General features: G+C 44.3%; 1 protein-coding gene across 11 annotated transcripts in view; it reads left to right on the top strand.

Annotated features, from left to right (window-relative positions):
• thrb (thyroid hormone receptor beta) overlaps positions 1–18691 on the top strand; it is a 191208-nt gene that overhangs the window by 23016 nt on the left and 149501 nt on the right. The window lies entirely within an intron of this gene.

The following is an 18691-nucleotide window of genomic DNA, read 5'->3' on the forward strand; positions in this document are numbered from 1 at the left end:
GTCTCTATTCCATGGAGCGCAGGAGGATGAAGGAGGATTCAATAGGAATCTGAAGGGTACCTTTTTCACACAAAGTGTGGTGGGTGTATGGAACAAGCTTCCAGAGGAGATAGTTGAGGCTGGGACTATCCTTTGTTCAAGAAACAGTTAGAATGGTACATGGATAGGACAGGTTTTGGAAGATATGGACCAAGCGCAGGCAAGTGGGACTAGTGTAGCTGGGACATTGTTGGCTGGTGTGGGCAAGTTGGGTTGAAGGGCCTGTTTCCACACTGTATCACTCTATGACTATGTGAGAAGGGAACTGCAATTATCAGGGGTTATTTTAATCCGTTTGTTAATTGGACTAAACAACCTGGCACAGGTAGCATGGAAAAGAAACTTTTAAGGTACATTGGGGACTATTGATGGAACATGTGTTATGGAACTCATCTGTGAATAAACCATTTCAGGTTTGATTGTGTAATTAGATAGCATTAGTAAGAAGTCTTGTAATTAAAGATCCTCGAGGGAATAGTAATTGCAGCATCGTAAAATTTCAGATTCTGTTTGAGAGCAAGTACCTGGACTAAATCCGGAGTGTAAATGGTGAGAAACCTTTTCTTTGCAGGTGTTTTTAAGGTAAGAATTGGGAGACTAAGAGAGGACTAACTTTCGGCCGTGGAAAGGCATGGATTTATCAGAGATAGCCAGCATGGCTTTGTCAAGGGCAGATCTTGTCTGCCCAATTTGATTAAATCTTTTGAAGATGTAACAAAGTGTATTAATGTCAGTGCAGCTGGTGTGCTTTACATGTTCTTAGCACAGAAATGGGCCCTTTGTCCCAATTTGTCTACACCGACCAAGTTGCCAACCTGAGCTGTTTCCACTTGACTGCATTTGGCCCATATCCCTCTCAACCTTTCCTATCCATGTACCCGTCCAAGTGTCTTTTAAACTTTGCATTTGTGCCCACCTCTACCACTTCCCCTGGTAGCTTGTTAAAAATACCTACCATCCTGTGTGTGGGAAAACGTTGTCACTGGGTCCCATTTAAATCTTACCCATATCACTTTAACTCTGTGCATTGTCGTTTTAGACTCCCTTTCTCTGGACAAAAGGCTGTGACCATTCATCGTATCCACAACCCTTATGATTTTATATATCTCTAGATGGTCACCACTTAACCTCCTACCCCACAGGTAAAAAAAGCTCCAGTCCATCCAATCTTTTCTTATAATTCAATGCCACCAGTATCACCTATATTTCCGCATCCTTTCTAGCTTGACACATCCTTCTTGTAGCTAGGTGACCAGAACTGCACATAATATGCCAAGTGTGGTCTCATCAACATCTTCTTCAGCCGTGTGTGGCATGACATCGCTACTCTTGTCCACAATACCCTGACTGAAAAAAGGCCAGCATGCTAACTGCCGCCTTCACCACCCTGTCTCTCAGTGTTGCCACTTTTGGGGATCTATGTACTTGTGCCCTTTGGTCTTTCTGTTCTACAACACTTCACACTTCAGGGCTCTTCTTCAGTGAGGCTTTCAAATTTCCACATGGGTAACTGATCCAAAAGGTTAGGCCTAGCCTATGGGATCCAGGGGAATATGGCAAATTTGACCCAAAATCAGCTTGTCAATACGAGACAGATAGTGATGGTAGATTGTTTTTGTGATTGAATGCCTACACTAATCGGGTTCCATAAGAATCAATTTTGCGAACCTTTCTGCTTGGAAAGTAGTTGAACTTAATGTGTTGGTGAAATTGGCTGAGAAATGACAAATGGAGTGTTGTCCTGACAAATGTGATGTGATCCAAGTGTTCCCCAAGAGGCAATACCAGGACAAACTTTGGTCCCATTATAATCATTCGGACACCTGCAGAATGTGGCATGGTCTGAATATTATAACTGGCTGCAAAGCTAAGTCGGATAACATCACTGGTAATAGTGCGGCCCTACCCGATGAAAATGAATTCTATGATCGCTTTGAGCAGAAGGCCATTGGGGTGATGACATTCATCCCATCAGACTCGAGTGTGCCAATTCCCAGAGTTACTGTTGTAAAATTAGATCGGACCTTCCTGAGGGTGAAGCCATGGAAAGCAACTGGCCTGGACAGAGTCCTTGGCCGCGTTCTTAGAAACTGTGTGGATCAATTAGCGGGAGTACTGATGGGCATCTTTAATCTCTTCTTACTCTGTTTTGAGATGCCCACCTGCCTCAAGAAGACCACTATCATCCCAGTGCTGAAGAAAAGCAAGATCTCATGCCTTAACAACTGTCCAGTGGCCTTGACATCTACCATCATGAAGCAGTTTGAAAGACTGGTTATGGAACCCATTAAATCTAGTCTACCCAGCAACCTTAACCCCCTGCCGCCACAACAAGTCCATGGCTGATACCATCTCCCTGGCCTTACACTCATCCCTAGAATACGTGGATAATAGAGATTACTATGTCAGACTTCTATTCATGGACGACAGCTCGCTTTTAATATCATGAACCTATCCAAGCTTATCTCCAAACTCGTGGAACTTGGAGGCAGCACTCGTATCTGCAACTGGATCCTTGACTTCCTGACCAACAGACCACAATCAGTGAGGATAGGGGACAAATCATCATTTATGATAATCCCCAGATAGGAGGAAAGGGTGAAAGGCAAAAGAAAAATTGCAATTTTACAGCGTAGGATGAAAAAAATGAAATGTGTTTTTAGAAATGTCATCATCAGTTAGGTTTATTATTGTCAGCTGTATCCAGCGATGCATGCTTAGTTTCGTTTTAGTTTAGAGATACAACGCAGAAACAGTCTTTCCCTACACACTAGCACTGTACTACACAATAGGGACAATTTTACATTTACTGTTTACCAAGCCAATTAACCTACAAATCTGTATCCAGCGATGCATGCCTAGTTTCGTTTTAGTTTAGAGATACAACGCAGAAATAGTCTGCGCCGACCAGCATTCCCCACACACTAGCACTGTCCTACACAATAGGGACAATTTTACATTTACTGTTTACCAAGCCAATTAACCTACAAATCTGTACATCTTTATAGTGTGGGAGGAAACTGCAGATCTCAGAGCAAACTAATGCAGGTCATGGGGAGAACATACAAACTTCGTACAGACAAGCACCCGTAGTCAGGATTGAACCCGGGTCAGTGGCGATGTAAGGCAGTAGCTCCATCGCTATCCCACCATGCTATCCAATGAGATCTGATAATGCTATGCTGGAATACAGTCAAGTCAACCGTACAATAGATAGGGCAAAAGATTGCAGAATTTAGTTCTCTGCATTGTAGTGCATCAGTTCCATAGACAATGTCCACAATGGGGTAGAGGTGAATCAAATAACACCCTAGCTAGTGGAAGGACCGTTGGGTTATTAATACCAGAGGGAAAGAACTATTGCCCAGATACTTGGTTACCCCAAAAATAAGTTGAATATGGAGTCTAAAAGGCTATAGATTGTTGAAACGCAATACACCTTGTTATTCCTTGAACTCCATGTAATCTGACCTTCGATTTCTGTTTGGTTATCAGTTAGACTTTGGCCTTATTATTACTTCATTTCACTTTCTACAAAATATCACACATGCTGGAGAAACTCTCCTCAATGTGCCATCAGATATCTGGAATATTAGAACATTGAATCAACAGCCATATATGTGTATGTTTGTCACGCTTTAGGAATCTGAGTTTAGTTTACAGTAGCGAGGTAAAGTGAAAAGCTTTTGTTTTATGCTAACCAGTCAGCAGAAAGCCAATACATGATTACAAACAAACCATCTACAGTGTACAAATACATGATAAATGAAATAATGTCTAGTGCAAGATAAAGTTCAGTAAAGTCCAATCAAAGATAGTCCGAAGGCTTCCAATGAGGTAGATAGTAGTTCAGGACTGCTCTCTAGTTGGTGGTTGGATGGTTCAATTACCTGATAACAACTGGGAAGAAAGTGTCCCTGAATCTGGATGTGTGAATTTTCACACTTCTATGCCATTTGCCTGATGGGAGAGGGACGAAGAGGGAGTTGCCATGGTGAGACTCATCCTTGATTATGCTGGTGGCCTTGCCGAAGCAGCGTGAGGTGTAAATGGAGTTAATGGTAGGGAGGTTGGTTTGTGTGATGGTCTTTTGTTCGATCTTGGATGGAGCTGTTCCCAAACCATGCTGTGATGCACCCGGATAACATGCTTTCTATGAATCAGTAGAATTTGGTGGGAGTTGTTGGAGTCATGAAAACTTTCTACGGAAGTAGAGGTGTTGGTGTGGTTTTGTGGCTATTTCTTCAATGTGGGTTTTCCAGGACAAATTGCTGGTGATATTTACTCCTTGGAATTTGAAGCTTTCTACCATCTTTACTTCTGCGCCGTCAATGCAAACTAGAGCACGTGTAACGCTTCACTTCCTGAAGTCAATCACTATCTCCTTTGTTTTGCTGACAATGAGAGAAAGCTGTTGTCTAAGGACCCGTTTATGATGTTATAGCACGTACTTTGTGTTTTAATAATAACTTTAGTTGGTCAGGTTGAGAAATGTTTGATGGAATTTACTATGGAGAAATGTAAGGTGTTGCCTTTTGGAGTCTAGCATGGGCAGGACCTACAGAGTGAACTCCCCACTCTGGGGAGTGTTGCAGAGCGATCTCCGAGTGCAGGTACGTAGTTTCTTGAAGGTGGCATCACATGTAAATAGGGTGTTCAAAAAGGCTTTTGTATTGAGTATAGAAGAAGTTGCAGTTATATAAGATGTTGATGAGGCTGCATTTAGAGTATTGTGTTCAGTTCTGGGCCCCGTGTCGCAGGAATGATGTTGTCAAGTTGGAAAGGGTACAGAGAAGATTTACGAGGATGAGGGTCTGAGCTATAGGAAGAGGTTGAGCAGGTCCTCTTTTCCTTGGTGGGCAGGAGGATGAGGGGTGATCTTATAGAGATGTATAAAATCATGAGAGAAACAGTCAGGTAGATGTGCCCAGAGTAGGGGAATCGAGGACCAGAGGACATAAGTTTAAGGTGAAGGGGAAAAGATTTTATAGGAATTTGAAGGGTAACCTTTTCACAGCTACATTGATAGGACCGATTTAGAAGGATATGTCCAAATGCAGGCAGGTGGGACTAATGTAGATTGGACCTATTGGTCAGTGTGGGCAAGTTGGGGCAAAGGGTCTGCTTCCATGCTGTATCTGTATGATTCTATATCAAGGACGAGTGCTGACTCGTTGGTTTTACGAGTTTGGTGATGAGCTTGGATGGGATAATGGTGTTAAATAATGATCTATCTCTCTCTCTCTCTCTCCTTTTTCTTTTCCAAGGACTTTATTCAGCAAAAATGCATAGTACACATTCAGACCTTAAAATACATCAAGCAATCATTATAGTACAATGATGCAGTCATTATTTACAATGCTCTTGACCCCACGCAGTGACCAGCGCTCACGGAAGGCCTCCAGAGTCCCCATCGACTACCGCATGTTCCCTCTCCAGGGACACGCGAGCATGGACACAGGCCCGGAAGAGGGGCAGGCAGCTGACTCTGGCGCGACCATCGTCCGCCCGCTGCCTGGACCCGCAAATGACCATCTTGGCCAGGCCCAGGAGCAAACCGACAGGGAGGTCCCACCCCCCCGATCGGCTCTCCCCACTCCCTGCCTTGTGTCCAAACACCAGGATCGTAGGACTAAAATGCATCCAAAACTTGAGGAACAACCTCGTCAGATATTGGTACAGGGGCAGCAACCTCACAAACTCCATATATGTGTGGAACACGGTCTCTTCCTCGTCGCAGAAAATACAGGCGATCGGCGAGCCCGTGAACCAACTCAAAAGTTTATTACACGCCACGTGCAACTCTCCACCCCAGGTCCCCAATGTAAAGAGGGATGACTCCCTTGTAGAGAGACCTCCAATGGGGCCCGCCCTCGCCTTCAGGTGGGAACGATCGCCTAGGTGTGTCGGGATGGAAGACGAAGGCAAGGAGGTTCAAAATGTGCAGGAGAATTCTGTACAGTATGCATCTCTTTGCATCACAAAACGGCACACTGGGCATCTCGGGAAGGCGGCTCAAGTTGTGTGGAGCCGGCACCTGGGAAATATCCCGGAGCCTGGGCTCGATGAGTAAATCCAACGGAACGGAGGCAAGCACAGTCAGTACCATTCCAAGCTCGCGCCTCTCCTCGACATCTGCCATGACAGGGTGAGGACTGGCCACCCTCGCAGCCACAACATCCCCCTCCCCCTGAAAACAACCAAACTCTCACTCTTAGCACATCATGATAGAAAACAGGCAAATAAGGTGGGTCGACTGATGCCCGCCACTGGGAGCTGTGAAACCCCCCTTAGGCAACAACCCTGGCAGAAAGAATACGTGGCCAAAGTGTGCCACCTGGGGGGGTGCTCCGCTTACATGTACCTCCACAGAGCCCTGAGACAGAGAGCTGCCTGGGTACGCACGCATACCAAGGACTGGCTGACCACCTCCAATGGGAGACTCGGGATCGCTGCGGAAACCCAGTGCTTCCTATCACACCAAATGAAATCCACCAGCTTCTTCTGTACTACAGTTACAAAGATAGAGGGCGGGTCAAGAGTAGCCAGCCGGTACCACAACATGGAGGCCACCAGCTGTTTTATGACCAGTACCGTACCCTGGAATGAAAGAACTCTAAGGTTAAGGGGGGACCTGATAGAGGTCTTTAAAATGATGAGAGGGATAGACAGAGTTGATGTGGACAAGCTTTTCCCTTTGAGAATAGGGAAGATTCAAACAAGAGGACATGACTTCAGAATTAAGGGACAGAAGTTTAGGGGTAATATGAGGGGGAACTTCTTTACGCAGAGAGTGGTTGCGGTGTGGAATGAGCTCCCAGTGGAAGTGGTGGAGGCAGGTTCATTGGTATCATTTAAAAATAAATTGGATAGGCATATGGATGAGAAGGGAATGGAGGGTTATGGTATGAGTGCAGGCAGGTGGGACTAAGGGGGAAAAAAAAATTTGTTCGGCATGGACTTGTAGGGCCGAGATGGCCTGTTTCCGTGCTGTAATTGTTATATGATATGGTTATAAGCAGGCCTGACCAGCGCTCCAGCCGGGCGATGACTTTTGTGTCCAGCTCCAGCCAGTTCTCCGGCCAAGCATGCTCAGTGGGACTCGTGTAGACCCCCAGGTATAGGAGGTGCATGGTGCTCCACGCATACAATGTCATCTCCTCTGGCAGGGAGTCCACCTGCCACTGACCCACAGTCCAGAACACTTACTCCAGTTAATCCTGGCGGATGATGCAGCCGAGAAAACCTGCTGGCAATCACGCATCCTTCGCAGGTCACTGGGGTCGGTGAACATAAGGAGTACATCATCGGCATAGGCCGAAAGAACCACCTCCACCCCCGGTCCTGGTAGGGCCAGGCCTGTCAACCGCCTCCGAAGAAGACACAGGAATGGCTCCACACAGACCGAGTACAACTGATCAGACATGGGACACCCCAGACGGACCCCCCTCCCAAAATGAAAGGGAGCCAACAACACACCATTAACCTTCACGAGACACTCCACTGCAGCGTACAAAAGCCGGACCCGGGCCACAAAACGCGGTCCAAATCCAAATGCTTGCAACGTCCTGAAGAGGTATTCATGAGGATTGGGATAATTCCTGCGGAAATGTCCAAACTCTGCACGCATGACACCATGCCCCCCAACGCCAATGCACGTGGTAGGGTCACCCTCATGCTCCACAATGAAGCTCCCCTCAGCGCCAGACCCCACTTCCACCTTCATGAAAACCAGGCACGTGCCGTGAGTAATTACTCAGACGGATTTAAAAAAAAAATCAAACCAGACATGCGCAGATTGTTCACTCCGTAAAAATAAAAAATTAAAATTAAAACAGTAACAATTCAATTTGCCCAAGGCTTCCTAGTCTCCTTTCTTCTTAATTACTGAAAGGGGGGGGGGGGTGAAGGGTGATGGCAGGTGGAGAGATGGTGGGGAAAACGGGAGTACAGAGTAAAGTTGAATCAGTTGTCATCTTATTGAATGATAATACTTGTTCAAGGGACCAATTGGGGGGGAGAGTGCCTTTCACAGTGTGCGGAGTAGTTTAAATCCTCCCATAGTACATGACATTGCTGTGTCCCAAATATCATGGGGGGACTATGTATAAACACTGCTGTCATTTCTACATGGTGAAACAAAAATGTGTAAAAATGGCCATTATTAAAATCTGACAATGTGCACTTTAACCAAGTGATTTTTTTTCTATTACAAATCTCAAATTGTGGAGTGCAGAGGCAAATAAATAAATGATGAGTCTTTGTCCCAAACATTATGGAGGGCACTGTAAGTACTTGTTACCCAACAAAAGCTGAGCATCTGTGGAGCGGCTCCTGTGCTGTTCGACATCAGGTGCTGACCACTCATTCACGCCTTTAAGCCCCTGTGTCATGGTGCGAGTCCACCCACGAGTGATCCCGAGTGAAAGAAAAAATCAAACTCATGGTTGTGTACGAGATTCCAAGTTTATGTTCAAGAGTTTAACCAAGTTCCCACAGGTATGTCTAGGTTTGTCGTTTACTTCTCATTTCTGAGATGTTCCAAGTTCGTCTCCTGAGTTACTCTTGAGCCAACAACGTCTACCGACGCGTGGAAAATCATCACATGGTAAAAGTGATGTCATGCAGTTTTTTTTTTCACTATAAAAAGACCGAGCCTTAAGAACGATCTCGAGTCGAAACATCACCTATTTCTTTTCTCCAGAGATGCTGCCTGACCAGCTGAGTTAGTCCATCATTTTGTGTCTATCTTTGGTTTAAATTAGGATCTGCAATTCCTTCCTTCAAACTTTTAGAGCAGTTTGTTTCAAGAAACAATCCTTCCAAAATTGCATTCAAAAGTCCATTTGAACTGCATTTGTTCAAGGTCTGGCATCAATCATAGGCTGTTTTTTGTTTTTTTGTCGGGAGGAACTGCAGATGCTGGTTTACACCGAAGATAGACCCAAAATGCTGGAGTAACTCAGCGGGACATGCAGCATTTCTGGAGAGAAGGAATGGGTGACGTTTCTGGTCGAGTCCCTTCAGACTGAAAAAACCTTTCGACCCTTCTCTCCAGAGATGTTGCTGGCTTGGCTGAGTTACTCCAGCTTTTTGTGTCTAGTAAGATTGTTTTATTCCCTTAATTCATCTCTCATTAAAAAGTTGATGGACTTCTAACAAAAAGATTAGGTAAATTGAACATTAACGTTATTTTCCCCCTCGACAACAAGGTCCGTAGACCAGAGGGATAACAGTGTGTGCACTGAAGCTGCTGTCAGCCACAGAGGGGAAAGTGTGCAGCTCACCCATGTACCCTTCCCCTTCTCCCCCCACCCCATCCTCCCACCCCTTCTTGATGGCTTCTTTTGGAAGAAATCACTTTGAAAATTATTGTTTACCAGCCCTTCTTGTATTTCACTGCCGAAGCACTGTTTGGTCAATGGGTCTTGTACCTGTGGTGGTTCAATTACTTGTTTCATTACGCAATCCTCACAATTTGCCTGGATATTAGAATATGTCACTATGTAAAGCATGTCAAGGTTTAATAGTAATTTACTGGTTACTTGAGGAAACCAAGTGGAGTGGACCCCGGCAGTAATTTCAGGTGCTGCGTGCAATGGGCTTGTGAACACAAGACAGACCAACCAGCCAGCTTCACGGGGCCTCCCTGGAACTGTGGTGGGCTAGGACTGCAGGCTGGGTGATGTGTGAACCAACGGATATCCTACACACCTTGAAAAGTTAGGAGGCACCTTGGTGCCTGAAAGGAAATGATTCACCATCAGGGCATCAAGTGTACTTCACAAGTGGCTACAGTCTGGGCTCAAAACTGAAGGTCTCCTTAACGCGGACAGACTGGGTGGAAAGCGATGCCTGAGAAAATCCCCTGTATAAACGCTTAAATTTGTCGGATATAAATCCTGAGACGGGACACCTGTCCCATATATCTGCTTCTCCATAAAAAGTGCATTAATCTAACAAGGATTCATGACACCGTTTCAAAGTTCTGAAGGGAACTAATTACCTCTCGCAATGTGGCTTTCCCCACACTGCATGGTTCATTCTTTTTGCCACTGTTTCTCAGATCCCCGGTGAGTGCTTTTTGCTCCATCACTGAAAATTTTCCATTAAGATTTGACTAATCTTCAACATTTCACTTCTGGCACTCGGACCAAACCCATGAGTCACTCACGAGTCACTACGGTAAACGCACGGGCCACTACGTTCTTACAACGAGTTTAAATGTTTCAATTTTTAACTTCAAGAGTAAATTTGACTTGTGGAAATCTTTAAGCATGTTTGAAATTTTTCAAGAGTTAACAAGTTTCACGGGTACCTGCCGTTAGCGCCACGAGTCGCTAAGTTGCGTCCACGAGTTCCGACGTTCCCGCTACGTTAATTGTACGTGATTACCACGAGTTTAATTTGTTTTAAACTCGGGGTCACTCGTGGGTCGACTCACACCGTGAGACAGGGGTTTTACTGGAAGTTGTTCTGCAGTTGAATTTGCTTGGTTGCAGCTTATCTACAACTGAACAAGGAGTTGCTGCACATCAAGGAGCCAGGAAGTCTACACTGCAGACCGAGATGAAGCTGAAAAAAAGTAGCATTAGGAGAAGAGTGCAAACTGTCAGATCCTAGTTGCAGTGTTGAAGTTTTGACCTCCAAAATGTCAACCTAGAAAATAGGTGCAGGAGTAGGCCATTCGGCCCTTCGAGCCTGCACCGCCATTGAATATGATCATGGCTGATCATCCCTTGCCATAATCAACATACCATCTGACAATAAAACAGAAAAAGCTGGAAATAACTCAGAAGGTTCAACATCATGTGTGGAAAGAGAAATGGTTAATGTTTCTGGTCCAGTGCTTTCATCAGAACTGAGGAGGAGAGAAACAAGTTGGTCTACGTTAGCAGCAGAGAAGGTGAGAGAAGGCAGTGGCTGGAACAAAAGGAATTTATTTGAAAGGGTGAAATAAAGAGACAATTAAGAAGATATTAAGCTTTAAAATTAGATTTGTTCTCATTTCGAACAACTACTTGATCAATTCCACTCACTTTCTGTCATTTTGTGGGCAAAAGGATTATTTAACACAAAAATACAGCAAGGTGTTTTTCTGAGGATGTTAGTTTTTTGGAAACCTGTGATTTGCACTGCTGTCTTGCATGACCAGGTGAGCAGCTAAGTGAAGGGAGTAAGGGTGGAACCTCCCCCCCCCCTTCATTGACAGGCGGGCTGACCTTCTATAATACATATATTGTGTGGATAATCTAATTATTTTTTGCTTTCGAGAAACCAAGGGATGATTCATTGGCAGTCTTTATAATTATGAATGATTTGGCAATAAGCACAGAGAAAATGTTGCACTTCTAGGGAAGTATATAACTAGCGACCCCTATTACAGGACAGTCACCAAGAAATCTGAGAGGGAATTCAGATGATCCTTACCCAAAAATAGCGAGACTGTGAACACATCAATAAATTAGTTGATGAAGGGACCTTAGCTACATTAAGGGATGTTTGGACATGAGTAAAAAGGGAATGGAGGGTTACACAGATAAATTTAGATGAGGAAAGTTGGAAGGAAGAGTGAGTGGAGTATGAATGCTGCCATGGCTGTACTGGCATCTACATCCCATGTAATATGACTGTTTTAGAATGATGGTATGCTGCCCCCAGGTTAAGTGGCATGACCTACAAGGGCTATCATGTCATGACTGCAGGAGCTGTATGTTCAGCGATTGATGGGAAATGTATTCTTAGGACTCAGAGTGTTTCTCTGTTAAGGGCCTGTCCCACTTGGGCACATTTGCGCGTCATTTATGCGACATTATTTATGCGTCACGATGTGCGCATGGCATGCATTAAGTGTGCATGGCCCATGGTGAGGCGTGGTGGCGTAGGGAGTGACGCACGGTTGCACGCGGCACACCAGGATTTTGGGATTCACAAAATCTTTGCGCGCCGCCTGCGTGACACGCAAATGACGCCCAAAATGGGACAGGCCCTTAAGAGTGCATTGGTGATGTGTCTGAAGCAGCAGGGGCCTACAAATTGCTATAGTCAGGCTTCACCACCTGCCGTAATACGATGGCTCAGAAGCGCAGATTACATTTTTATTCTACTGGCAGTAGGGTCTTGGCACATTACAGTGCATTCAGAAAGTATTCAGACCACTTCACTTTTTCCACATTTTGTTACATTACAGCCTTATTTTAAAATGGATTAAATTGATTTTTTTATCATAAAGCTACACACAATAATGAAGAAGCGAAAACAGGTGTTTAGAAATTTTTGCTAAGTAATTAAAAATAAATAACTGAAATATCACATTTACATACCGGTAAGTATTCAGACCCTTTGCTATGACGCTCATAATTGTCTGTAGACCTCCGCATGACAGCCCATTTGAAGTTCGCCAAAAGTCATGCGAACCAAGATTCTCTGGTCTGATGAAACCAAGATTGAACTCTTTGGCCTTAGTGTCACGTCTGGTGAAAACTGGGCACGGCTCATCACCTGGCCAATACGGTAAAGCATGGTGATGGCAGCATCGTGCTGTGTGGATATTTTTCAGCAGCAGGAACTGGGTGACTAGTCAGGATCGAGGGAAAGATGAACGGAGCAAAGTACAGAGAGATCCTTGATGAAATCCTGCTCCAGATCGTTCTGGACCTCAGAGTGGGGCGGAGGGTCACCTTCCAACAGGACAATGACCCTAAGCACACAGTCAAGAGAATGCAGGAGTGGCTTCGTGACAAGTCTGTGAATGTCCGTGTGTGGCCCAGCCAGTGCCCTGACTTGAACCCGGTCGAACATCTCTGGAGGGACCTGAAAATAGCTGTGCATCGATGCTCCCCATCCAACCTGACAGAGTTTGAGAGGATCTGCAGAGAAGAATAGGAGACATTACCCAAATACAGGTGTGCCAAGCTTGTAGAGTCATACCCAAGAAGACTTGAGGCTGTAATTGCTGCCAAAGGTGCCTCAACAAAGTACTAAGGATCTGAATACTTGTGTAAATGTGATTTTTCAGTTATTTATTTGTAATTACTGCAATAATGTCTGAACACCTGTTATATTTTTTATTATGGGGTATTATGTGTAGATTGATGATAAAAAAAACGAATTTAATCCATTTTAGAAAAAGGCTGTAACGTAACAAAATGTGGAAAAGGTGAAGGGGTCTGAATACTTTCTGAATGCACTGTATATGACCAAATCTTTGCAGATAGGGACAGTTGGCTGCCATAATTTTCCTGAAAGCATTTACAGATAAAGTTAATTTCTACGTTGGCTAATTAACCACCTCTACACTTTAGTGAGGAATTTCTAGAGGATGGGTGAGGAAAATGAGAATTGCACCTTCCCTCATCATCTAATGTCCTTCAGCGTGTTGCCATTGCAATCAAGATCTCTTTTGCACCTGGGCATGCAGAGCCGTTTGTGGGGCTACCACAGAGGCATCCAGATAAAGAGGTGTGACATGAATGAAGTTTCTTAGTGCATGTTACCAGTTTAGAATTCAGTTTACCACTGGATTTCGGGACCGTTGCCGTTGACCCAGATGCTTATATCTAACTCTTACCAACAAAGTGGTTGATTCCACATATAGTACCATACCGGCTATGTTTTTTCTCGTGAGTAGTCCACGCTATTTCTTACTCAGAAAGTTTTAGATAAAATTTCAAAAGGAATGGTTCTATCTCCTTTTCCAGTTTTGAAGTAATTAGCCTGGACTATGCTAACTAATCTATTGAGTATCCAATGCATTTTTTTCGTTATTCCAAGTTTTAGGATTTGTAGGATTCACTTTCACATTTCAGAGGGATTATTTACAGTATTCATGTATATCAGTATCCAGTAATAAGAGTTGTGCATGTTGTTTTGGAGATACAGTGTGGAAACAGGCCCTTCGGCCTACTGAGCCAACGCCAACTAGCGATCAATGGGGAACTATCCTGCACACCAGGGACAATTTACAGGTTATTGAACTTACAAACCTTCAGGACTTTGGAATGTGGGAGAAATCCAGTGCTCCCGGAGAAAACCCGCGCAGTCACAGGGAGAACGCATAAACTCCATATAGACATCACCTGTAGTCAGGATCAAACCTGGTTCTGTGATGCTGTGCCACCACTATTTTGTTGCATAAACATACTCTTTCTTTGTTTTTTAATATACTCTTTTATTGGCATTCCACACCAAACACATTTCCATAAAACGGGTTTCAGGTATAATGCTATATGTATACATCATCCACTTATGTTTGTCTTGAATTGCCTCTTTTTGAGATTTGTACAAAACAAATATAGAAACAGGAACACAGTAAAAACTACAAACACTTAGGGAGTGATCCTTTCTTTACCATATAATCAGAAATTTGTAAAAATAAAGTCTGGCCTATGAGGCATTGCATAGTTAACCCAGTTTTCCCAGCATGACACAAATAAATCCAGTTTAAAGTTAACATATGCTGTTATGTTCTCCATTTTATAAATGTCCATTGTGATGTCCATCCATGCATTCAGAGTTGGTGTGATTCCTGTGATAACAAAGACAATAAACAATAGGTGCAGGAGTAGGCCATTCGCCCCTTCAGCCAGCACCGCCATTCAATGTGATTATGGCTGATCATCCCCAATCAGTACCCCGTTCCTGCCTTCTCCCCATATCCCCTGATTCCGCTATTTTTAAGAGCCCGATCTAGCTCTCTCTTGAAGGCATCCAGAGAACCTGCCTCCACCACCCTCTGAGGCAGAGAATTCCACAGACTCACCACTCTCTGTGAGAAAAAGTGTTTCCTCGTCTCCGTTCTAAATGGCTTACTCCTTATTCTTAAACTGTGGCCCCTGGTTCTGGACTCCCCCAACATCGGGAACATGTTTCCTGCCTCTAGCATGTCCAAGCCCTTAACAATCTTATATGTTTCAATGAGATATCCTCTCATCCTTCTAAACTCCAGAGTGTACAAGCCCAGCTGCTCCATTCTCCCAGCACACAACAGTCCTGCCATCCCGGGAATTAACCTAGTAAACCTACGCTGCACTCCCTCAATAGCAAGAATGTCCTTCCTCAAATTAGGGGACCAAAACTGCATACAATACTCCAGGTGTGGTCTCACTAGGGCTCTGTACAACTACAGAAGGACCTCTTTGCTCCTATATTGGATTCCTCTTGTTATAAAGGCCAACATGCCATTCGCTTTTTTCAAAGAGTAATGGTGACCCTGCACATCCCTGTCTTCAACCCCTTTCTAGAGAAAAACTCTTTGATAAATATCCGTTAACTTTAGTTCCAGCAGTGGGCTTATTATATAGTGCCTGTATGGTTTTAATAATAGTGTCATGCAGGCCAAATCTATAGAACTCGATAGAGAAAATTCCAGGTCACAGAGTCGAATGCCTTTTCAGCATCCACACTTATCACTATTGCTTCAATTTAATTTTTTTGAATGTAATCCACAATATGTAGTGTCCGTATATTGTCCTGTGTTTGACGTTGCCGAATAAAACCTGTCTGGTCATTGTGTATTAATTTAGGCAAGAACTGTTCTAATCGTTTGGCCATGATAGAAGTGAATAATTTTTAATCTACATTAAGAACTGATATCGGTCTAAATGACCTCTGTTTTATCTTTACCTTCTTTTGGTATAGCAGAGATAATTGCCTCCCTCTAGCTCGGTGGTGTTTGTGCCTCTTTGAAAACCCAGTTGAATGTACGGAGTATAATAGGTGTTAACTCATCTTTAAATCCCTTACACCATTCTGCCGTATAACCAACAGATCCTGGTGACTTGCTCAGCTTGAGCCTACTAATTGCAATTTTTAATTCACCCTCTGTTTTGTCTCCAGTCATTATCTTATTTTGTTCTTCATTTAAGGTGGGCAAATCTAAGGAATACAGATAGGTGTCTAATTCAGTTTGGCTACCTGGAACCAGAAAACAGAGTACTATAGAATACTTCAAAGGCTTCCTGTATTTCACTTAATTTACTTATCAATATTTTTGTTCTTGGGTCTCTGATTCTGTGAACTGTATTTTCAGCCATCTTTTTTTTCAGTTTCCACGCCAATACTTTCATAGATTTAGAACCACAATTAAGTGCCTCTTTGGTAGCAAAAGATCCACTTTATCCACTTTGGTAACAAAAACAGGAAGGCAGATTACTATCTAAACGGCGTCAAGTTGGGAAAAGGGGAAGTACAACGGGATCTGGGGGTCCTTGTACATCAGTTTATGAAAGTAAGCATGCAGGTACAGCATGCAGTGAAGAATGCGAATGGCATGTTGGCCTTTATAACAAGAGGAATCGAATATAGGAGCAAAGAGGTCCTTCTGCAGTTGTACAGAGCCCTGGTGAGACCACACCTGGATTATTGTGTGCAGTTTTGGTCCCCTAATTTGAGGAAGGACATTCTTGCTATTGAGGGAGTGCAGCGTAGCTTTACAAGGTTAATTCCCAGGATGGCGGGACTGTCATATGCTGAGAGAATGGAGCAGCTGGGCTTGTACACTCTGGAGTTTAGAAGAATGAAAGGGGATCTCATTGAAACATATAAGATTGTTAAGGGTTTGGACACGCTAGAGGCAGGAAACATGTTCCCGATGTTGGGGGAGTCCAGAACCAGGGGCCACAGTTTAAGAATAAGGAGCCATTTAGAACGGAGACGAGGAAACACTTTTTCTCACAGAGAGTTGTGAGTCTGGAATTCTCTGCCTCAGAGGGCGGTGGAGGCGGGTTCTCTGGATGCTTTCCATGTAGCATTTTTTGCATGTAGGTCTAAATCAACAGATAGGTAAATAGGTGCATGGTCACTTAAATCTATTGTTCCAATTCCACAGGTGTGTATTTTATCTTTATCCTTTCCAATTGTTATAAAATAGTCTATTCTTGTGTGTATAGAGTGTGGGGCCGAATAATGGGTGTAATCCCTTCTATTAGGGAAAAGGTCCCGCCATATATCAATTAAACCGACCTCTTTAAAAAGAGTTTTGACTTTCTTATGTAAAGACTTTGTATCATGAGTTTTTCTACTGGACGAGTCTAGCTCTGGTTGTAAATGTATATTTGGGTCTCCCCCACAAATAAGAAGTATCAGTATCAGTATCCTGTACCTGCCTTCTCTCCATACCCCCTGATCCTTTTAGCCACAAGGACCACATTAAAGCTCTTCTGAAGATGAGGGCTGTCTTCTGAAGACCCGTAGTATCTCCGCGATGTCCTTTTCCCGCTTCTCGGCCGTCCTCTGTGGTCTTGATCTTCCCACCATCTCCCACGCAGTGCGTTACAGTTGCTCGGCCAGGCTCTCTGTCGGTGTGGTCACTCTGACTGGCAATCCTCTGTTCCTCATGTCAGTGGTCACCTCATCCACCGTCTGGTACAGCCGTGTCTCGTCATCGTAAAATACTCGTAACTTGGGGCGGGGAACGGAGTCTGGAAGCGGATCTTGTTCTGCATTAACACCCGTTTCACCGCTGAATATTATTTTCGCTTCTGTACCACTACTGGGGCGTAGTCTTGATCGAAGTATATTAGTCTCTCGTTCAAAAACACCTGTTTCTTTCCCCAGGCCTTGCGCAAAATCTCCTCTTTCGTTTTGTAGCGGAGAAACCTGATTATTATGGATGGTGGTTTATCTCCTGGGTCACCGGGGGGTTTCGGGGCGAGCGATCGATGCGCTCTCTCGATGTGAAACTCCGTGGTGGGTGGAAGTTCAAGTGTGTCCCGCAGTAGCTTATCCACAGTCCACCATAGACGACCCCTCAGCTCCTTCGGGAACATTATATAACCGTATATTCTCCCGTCTGGTTCGCCCTTCTTGATTGTGTAACTTGTTTTCTTGCTGGTTTATCATTTTTATCATCTTAGCTAGCACCTGCTCCACGTTTAGCACACGGTTTTCCACCCTTTCGAGCCGTGTCTCTGCCACCGCTATTTTTTGATTAACTTTGGTGAGTTTGCCTTTAATATCGATTAGCTGTTCTTTTGTGTCTTTGCGAAAGTCCCGTATCTCCTCCAAAACAGTGGCTAAACTTAGCTCTACGTCTTTCTGGTGCGGGTTGTTGCTAGCTCTACCATCTTGTTCCTTTGTAAGTGAGCTGTCCGTGTTTTCTTCATTTTCGGGTTGTTCAGCGGCGCCTTTCTTGTTTACATCTCGTCTTCCCATTCTTGCCCCTTTCATCAGGTCAGTTATTCTCAATAAATGTTATATTTGACAAATTAACAGGGCTAAATAAGTATTTTTCAGTGGAGCTGTTATCTTATGCTGTAATCCAGGATGGTGACATCACCGGAAATCCACAAACATACTCCTTCAATGGGCGTGGAAGTTTGCAGCCACATTGCACTAGGCAACTGCATCACAGTATGGTATGGCAACTGCTCTGTCTCCGACCGGAAGGCATTGCAGAGGGTGGTGAAAATTGCCCAACGCATCACCGGTTCCTCGCTCCCCTCCATTGAGTCTGTCCAAAGCAAGCGTTGTCTGCAGAGGGCGCTCGGCATCGCCAAGGACTGCTCTCACCCCAACCATGGACTGTTTACCCTCCTACCATCCGGGAGGCGCTACAGGTCTCTCCGTTGCCGAACCAGCAGGTCGAGGAACAGCTTCTTCCCGGCGGCTGTCACTCTACTCAACAACGTACCTCGGTGACTGCCAATCACCA

This window comes from Leucoraja erinacea, chromosome 2, assembly GCF_028641065.1.
Source record: "Leucoraja erinacea ecotype New England chromosome 2, Leri_hhj_1, whole genome shotgun sequence".
NCBI lineage: Eukaryota > Metazoa > Chordata > Chondrichthyes > Rajiformes > Rajidae > Leucoraja > Leucoraja erinaceus.